The sequence below is a fragment of the Lutra lutra genome, chromosome X (assembly GCF_902655055.1).
Source record: "Lutra lutra chromosome X, mLutLut1.2, whole genome shotgun sequence".
Taxonomy (NCBI): Eukaryota; Metazoa; Chordata; class Mammalia; order Carnivora; family Mustelidae; genus Lutra; species Lutra lutra.
In genome coordinates, this window is record NC_062296.1 from 87,630,322 (window position 1) to 87,637,461 (window position 7,140).

At 46.7% G+C, this 7,140-nt stretch overlaps 1 protein-coding gene across 1 annotated transcript in view; it reads right to left on the bottom strand.

Moving 5' to 3' along the window:
• CA5B (carbonic anhydrase 5B) overlaps positions 1-4,974 on the bottom strand; it is a 57,007-nt gene extending 52,033 nt beyond the window's left edge. The window contains exon 1 of the mRNA XM_047714942.1: positions 4,827-4,974. The gene's annotated coding sequence lies outside the window, so the exon portion shown is untranslated. The remainder of the gene's footprint in view (positions 1-4,826) is intronic.
• Positions 4,975-7,140: the final 2,166 nt, after the last annotated feature.

The window sequence follows — 7,140 nt, forward strand, 5'->3', positions numbered from 1 at the left end:
CAGGAGGGAACGGAGTGCGCAGAGTGGAGCCAGGAAGGTCAGTGACAAGGACATTCCTTCAACCATCCTTCATTCAGTCCATCATTCTTTAATCCTTTCATTCATCAGGACAGCAATCAAACATCTATTAAATGCCAGACATCGTTCTAGGATCATTGGGAAGGAGAAAACAAAGTCCCTACCCTCGTGGAACTTACATTCTACTGGGGAAGACAGACAATAAACAGCAGTGTAATATGTAAGTCACTTGTACTGACAATCACATTATAATATACTCAGTGAAAAATAGAGCAGGATAAGGTAAATTTGGAGTGCCACTGGGAAAGGGGCATTGCATTTAAAATAAGTTGCTCAAAGGAGGCCTTACAGAGGTGAGATTTGAGCAAAAGACTGAAGGAAATGAAGGAATTAGTAATAGGGCTGTCAGGAGGAAGGGTACTCTAGGAAGAGGGAATTGCCTGTGCAAAGACCCTGAGGTGGGAGCGTGTCTGGCACATACAAGGGGATAGTAAGGAGGCCAGGATGGCAGGAATCGAGTGCACTAGGAGGAGGGTAGTAGGAGAGAAGGTGGAGAGGTCATGGATGCCAGACCATGTAGATTTCTAGGCCACTGTAAAGGTGTTTTCTCCAACTCACAGTTTCTCAACCATGACATACTACCATCCGACCAGGTAACCGTTTGGGGCTGTCCTATATGTTGCAGGATGTTTAGCAGCATCCCTGGCCTCTACCCATTAGATGCCAATGGCACCCTCCCTCCAACTGGGACAACCAAAAATGTCTCCAGATGCCACAGATGTCCCCGGGAAAGGGGAATCACCTCTGACTGGAAACCACTGCTCTAAGCGAAATCGGGACACAGTGGAGTTTTGGCAGCAGAGGGGGGACACCACCTGATTTATATTTTTGAAAGATCACTCAGGCTGCCCTACTGGAAATCAACTGGGATAGGAAGCAAGAAAGCAGCAGGGAAGATCCTTCAGGACAATCCAGGGGCTTGGAACAAAACATGTCATGGCAGAAGTGGTTTGGCATTGGCTCTATCTTGGAGAATGCCTGTGAGACGTGAAAGAAAGGAGTAAAGGATGGCTAGAAGCTTCTTGGCCTAGTCAACTGGAAGGATGGAGCTGCCGTGAACTGAGATGAGGACCGCACTGTGCAGCCAGGTCCTGGGTGGGACATCCGTAGGTCAGATTTGGGCACGAGAGTGTGAAATGAAATTCCAGTAACCCAAGTGAGACAGTATGAAGCACTGAACTAAAGGGTGACAGTAGTGATGCACCAACGTTCTTCGTATTCAAGAGATGGTCATTTGGGTAAAAAACATAGGATTTGGCACTCAACTGGAGGAGGGAGAAGGGAAGTAGTTGTTGAAGACCCTGTGCTTTTATGGCTGGGTGATGCCGGTGGCAGAATGAGGATGAACGAACGCCTGAAGAGAGAAACAAGCGGCAAAAGGAACAGGTGGGAAAGGAAAGAGGACAGAGTCTTCCTGCCAATCCTATGGATTGAGGTCCAAGGGGAGAGCGAGAGAAAAAGTCTTGAAGAGAGTTCTTTTTTTTTTTTTTTAAGATTTTATTTATTCGTTTGATAGAGACACAGCGAGAAAGAAAAGACAAGCAGGAGGAGTGGGAGAGGGGGAAGCAGGGAGCCTGATCCTGGATTCCAGGATCATGACCCAAGCCGAAGGCAGACACCTAATGACTGAGTCACCCAGGCACCTGCAGAAGAAGAGAGTTCTGATCTGGTGATCAGGAGAGGTCATGAGGCTAGAGAGAGGAAGAAAAGCCTCCCCCCCCCTGCCCCGCCGCCGCCCAGGAGTAACAGGTGTATAGAGGGAGCCTGAGAAAATGGAACAAGGAGGCCAAGAGACAGAAGGAGCCATCAAAGACAATCAAGGAAGGAACAGTGCATGGAAGGTCAGCAGTGAGGAAGGTTCCAGGAAAATCCAAATAAACAAAAACTCAAATTAGCTAATGCTAGGCTATAATACCTGTAGCAACACATGAGGTTATCTATGCTAAAGCCTAAAGCCAAACCACTCTGCTACATTAAAATTATAATTTGTTGATAGGTGGTTATTTAAATCTACCTATAGATCTCATAAAATCTAAGCTTGTAAAACCACAAATAATGTTTATCAAACATCATACATAACAAAGAACTGCTAGCATACATTACCAAATTTCACAGAAAATCTGTTCTTACTTACTTGAAGATGGGACCATAGCCTGGATGGGCCCAGGAGCGCTAAGTTTTTTTGTACTATATGCCTTTGCTATCACTACTTATTTATGTATGTCCTTGGCTTTTCCTAATATGTCCTTTATCCACTGTTTTGCAGACCAAGAAACGTGTGAAAAAAGGAAAAAATTCTAAACGCCTTTAAAGAATCATTCATAAATTATGTATTCATTGAATGACAGGTAGAGCTAAAACTTGAACAACACAGCTGCATTTATATATGGGTTTTTTTTCCCAATTGGTACATTACAGTATTATAAATGTATTTTCTCTTCCATATGATTTTCCTAATCGTATTTTCTTTTCTCTCGCTTACTTTATTGTAAGAATATAGTATGGGGGCGCCTGGGTGGCTCAGTGGGTTAAAGCCTCTGCCTTCGGCTCAGGTCATGATCTCAGGTTCCTGAGATCGAGCTCCGCATCGGGCTCTCTGCTCAGCGGAGAGCCTGCTTCCCTCTCTCTCTCTCTCTGCCTGCCTCTCTGCCTACTTGTGATCTCTGTCTGTCAAATAAATAAATAAAATCTTAAAAAAAAAAGAATATAGTATGTGATACATATAGCATATAAAATAGGTGTTAATTGACTATATTATTGGTAAGGCTTTGATCAACAGTAGGCTATTAGAAGTTATGTCTTTGGGTAATCAAGTTACAGGTAGAATTTCAACTGGGCAGGATGTCAGTGCCCCTAATCCCCGTGCTGTTAAGGGCTCAACTGTAGTTTGAACTCTGCCTGATTAAGCCATTTATACATATGCAAAACAGACAGAAAAAAAAAAAGTACTCTAAAGGTTACAATTACACTGGAAAAATTCCTTGATTCTCATCAGACTGATCTTTCGTTTTCCGCCCCCTCCTGAGTTCAAAGGAAGCCAGTCTTTTGCAAACCCCTGAAATGTAAATCAGAGGTTATGCTGTCTTGTCCCAACTGGAAAACTGAGCGGCTTCCTCTCACCTACTTCTTCCCCAAGATCATGATCCCAATCCGGGGTTCCCAGAGATTTCAAAATGTATTCCTGGTAGCTGTTTTGTGTGCTGCAATTAAGTGCCCCAGTGCTGCCAATGAGATGAAATTAATGTCCTCTTCCCATCAGATTTCCAAAATATTCAAGCTCACTCATTCACTCACAATTCACTCAGTCTTTACTGAGTCCCAACTGTGAGTGGTCACAACCTTTTGACTGGCTCCAGGGAGAACAGGAAACGTGTGTACAGGCCCAGAGAACGGTGCCCTTGCTGATCTTGGCCTTTCCACAAATTTCAGCCCTGGTTCTGACATAAAAATTACCTGAGAAAGGCTCCAGAGAGCTGAGAGGTTTTCCATGTCCAACGTATCTGTGAACAGTGACCATTTTGAGGGATGTGCAGGGGCAGATAAGGGGTAGGGTCTGGAGCAGCTTCCTTCATGAGAAATCTGCGTATTCCTCTCCTTATTCCAGCAAGGTTGTTGTTGTTTTTTTTTTTTTTAATTTTTATTTATTTATTTGACAGACAGAGATCACAAGTAGGCAGAGGCAGGTGGCGGTTGGCGGGGGTTGGGGGGACTGTTAAGCAGGCTCCCCGGGGGGCAGAGAGCTCGATTGCGGGGCTCCATCCCAGGACCCCGAGATCATGACCTGAGCCAAAGGCAGCGGCTTTAACCCATTGAGCCACCCAGGTGCCCCTCCAGCAAGGTATTTAATAACAAAAAGGAGATGGCCAGATTAGCAGTAAAGGAAGAAGGAGAAGCAGAAAGCAACCTAATTTTCAGAGGCTGGGAGAGAACAAGTTCTAACCGAATTAAGATGTACACATTTACTTGTATTTCTCAAACTTTCCCAGCGACAATACAGGGGAGGGGAAGGCACTTACATTAATATTAAGGAGTTGCCACCAGCCTTAAGGTAGTAGCATTTAATACTGAATGCCGCAAAGACTCGAAACTATCAAAAATATTTGTACTTCAGCTGTTCTCCAGTTCTGGGGCGGGGCACAAAACAAAAAGACCAGAAGTAATTGCAGAATGGAGAAAGCTCAGATTTGTCCACGTGACACAGCTGCGATGCTGATCCCCTGCCTTGGAGGTGGTTGTGACTCCGTCCAGACCCTGGTATAGTCGGGGTGGGGGACGGGGGGGAATACAATCCAGACCCCAGTTAGTCCCAGTTTGCTGCGCCTCGGTTTCCGGAACTGCAATTTCAGATTTTGTAGTCCTTACCCCTGTCTACAGCAAACTGGACTTTCCCGAGCTAATTCACATCCAACCACCCCTGGCAACACTCCTTCATAGGGAACTGCCCTCACGCCCCACCCCCAAATTCCCGCAGACAGCTGTTTCCCGGCAAGTGTAAGAAGGTGCTGCCATCTGGTTGGTGACTCCCACAATAGAAGAGGGCTGCGGGGGGTGGGGGGGAAGGGCAATATGCCGTGCCGGGACCCCGGTAATATTCGCAGGACCAACAGCTGTCCGGGCTCTGAGACCTACCAACAGCTGTTCGGGCTCTGAGACCTGGCGTGACTGGGCTGTGTGAGGACGGTCCCGGCCCTCCCTGAGTCGGCCTGCCCCCGCTGTGGCCCTCACTCCAGTCCGCCACCGGCCCTTACCTTAACGTTTCTCCAAAGCACGAAGTTCAGCGGCTAGCTTTAGCCCGGGGACCCGCCGCCAGTGCGCCTGGCCATCGTGGCCACGCCCCGTCTTCGCGCCCACAGCCCAGGCCACGCCCCCCCAAGCCTCTCCCCGCAAGGCCGGGACCACGCCCCCTCACGTCCTTACGGACCGCCCCGGCTTACGCCCCTCCAGGCCAAGCTGTCTGTGGCCAGTGTCCAGACCTCGCCCCCAGCCCCGTCACAGCCACGCCCCCTCTCCCGGGCCTCGCCTCTGAGCTCCGCCTTGGCCCCGCCTTCCACCTTGGTTACGCCCAAGCGCTCCGCTAAGGCCCGGCTCCTCCCGCAGCGCCAAGTCCCTAGCGCGCCCTCCCACCAGGCGGCTTTTGGCCGCGGGCTTTCGAGGTCGCGTGGGCGGCCCCCCCTTGTCTCTAGAGAAACCCTCCCGGGTCTGGGAACTGGGCACTGGCGACATTTTGTCGGGTGAAATCAGACTGCAGGCTTAAGAGCCTGGTCTAGAGAATAACTTTCCTCAGATTTTCCCATTTCCAGACATCAAGATTGAATGTACTGAGAACCGGTCACTCAGTAGGGAAATGCAAATATTGGACGAGTCACACAACCGTGTTCCTTCCTGTTATTTTCATGTCCACTTTACCCGAGTTTCTTGGAGCCAGTTTTCACAGCTGAACTCGAATTTGGAACTGCTTCCAGCCAGTTTTCACATCCTCTAAACCAGAATTATGGACCGATGTTCCTTCTAGTCCCTCAGCCAACCTTAAGTGCTAGACAGATGAGCGGAGTAAACAGATCTCCCGTATTTTCTGGTATCTCCTACAGAGGACATTGCTTAGGCACCCAGTGAGCTCTGGCTGTCTAGGGCCTGTGGAGACACGACCAGACCAAGACGGAAACTCTGCTTACAAGCCCTGTATGTGCCCTAAGATCATTCTGCTAGCTTTCCTCTTTCCACTTAAAACTCTGGGTCCACAAGAGAAATGTGAAGGTTACAACCAGCTTTGCTACCCCTGTGCAGAAATCTCTGATTCATTCATTCAATCCAATTTTTTTTAGCACCCGCTCCCCCAAAAAAGTAGATAAGCCTCAAGGAGCTTTCAGTCTGAAGTTGTCTTGTCCCAACTTGGGTTTGGATGTGACAAGAAATGATGAGAAAGTTAGGGAAGATGTGGCAAGGGGCTGATAGGTGGAAAAGGATTTGGTAAGCACAGGTCTTCTTGATTTGATTAGTGGGAATATTTTAAGGAAGCAAACACAGGAAGTCACTTTTATAGGACTTACTATACTTCTTTACACTATAAATTCTCAATAAATCTTTACTGAATACTTCGCCTTTTCACATGTGCAGAAAGATAACATTTCTTTGTTCCCAGCAATAAGGCTTGCTACATTTATTTCTTCATATGACATCAACACACATTTTGTGATAGCATATTTAGCTATTTTTTCGTTTCTTCCTACCCTCCATTCCATTTCTGGCTGGAAGATAGTGGGAATATTCAAAATGCTGTGCTACAAAGAACACAGAGAAAAGAACAAGTTTAACAGAACAGTGTATTAAGCTCATCCTGACCCGGAGAACCCTGCTTCCTTTATAAAATGTTTCAACTGTCAGTCATTTTTGCCTGAAACATGGACACACAGAAATTGGTCCAAATACAGCCTGTATAAATTACTGAGCTGATTTTTACAGTGAGTTCTCCCTCACCTCCTTCCACTTCTTTCCAATTTGAGGCAGCTTATGAAAATATTGACATTACTGGATGAAACACCTAGCTGAAGGAGCCAGGGAAAGGGGAACTTAATACAAGGAGATTAAAGCGGCCAATGATAAGATTAGCATTTAAGTACGCTGGCCACCAGCTCTAGAAGAGTTAAATTGGGATGAAGATTTGCCCCCAAGCTTTCCAACAGTATTAGAAAAGAGGAAATAGCAACTGTTTTAAGGTTTTCTGGTGTTCTTAAGATGAAAATCAACCTTAGTTTTGTTTTTTTAGAAACACAGTTTTTCTTGAATTTCAGTCTTGAGAAAAATCCTGTTTCCTCATATAGCTGATGTGGTGAGCTAAGTGGGAAGTAAGCCTCGTGAGGAGTTAAACACAGGTCCCCTCACTGTGAGCCGTTGGCACAATCACAAAGCACAGTGCGTTAAATCAATTTCTGTGAACCATCGAAACTCTTCTGTTCATCTAAGTACACAGGCCCTCCAGGGTTAGCATTTTCATAATCTTTCCCTAAGATGGGAAATGGGTGTCAGCTCACATGTCGGCTTTGAACCATTTGTGGTGCCTGCCTG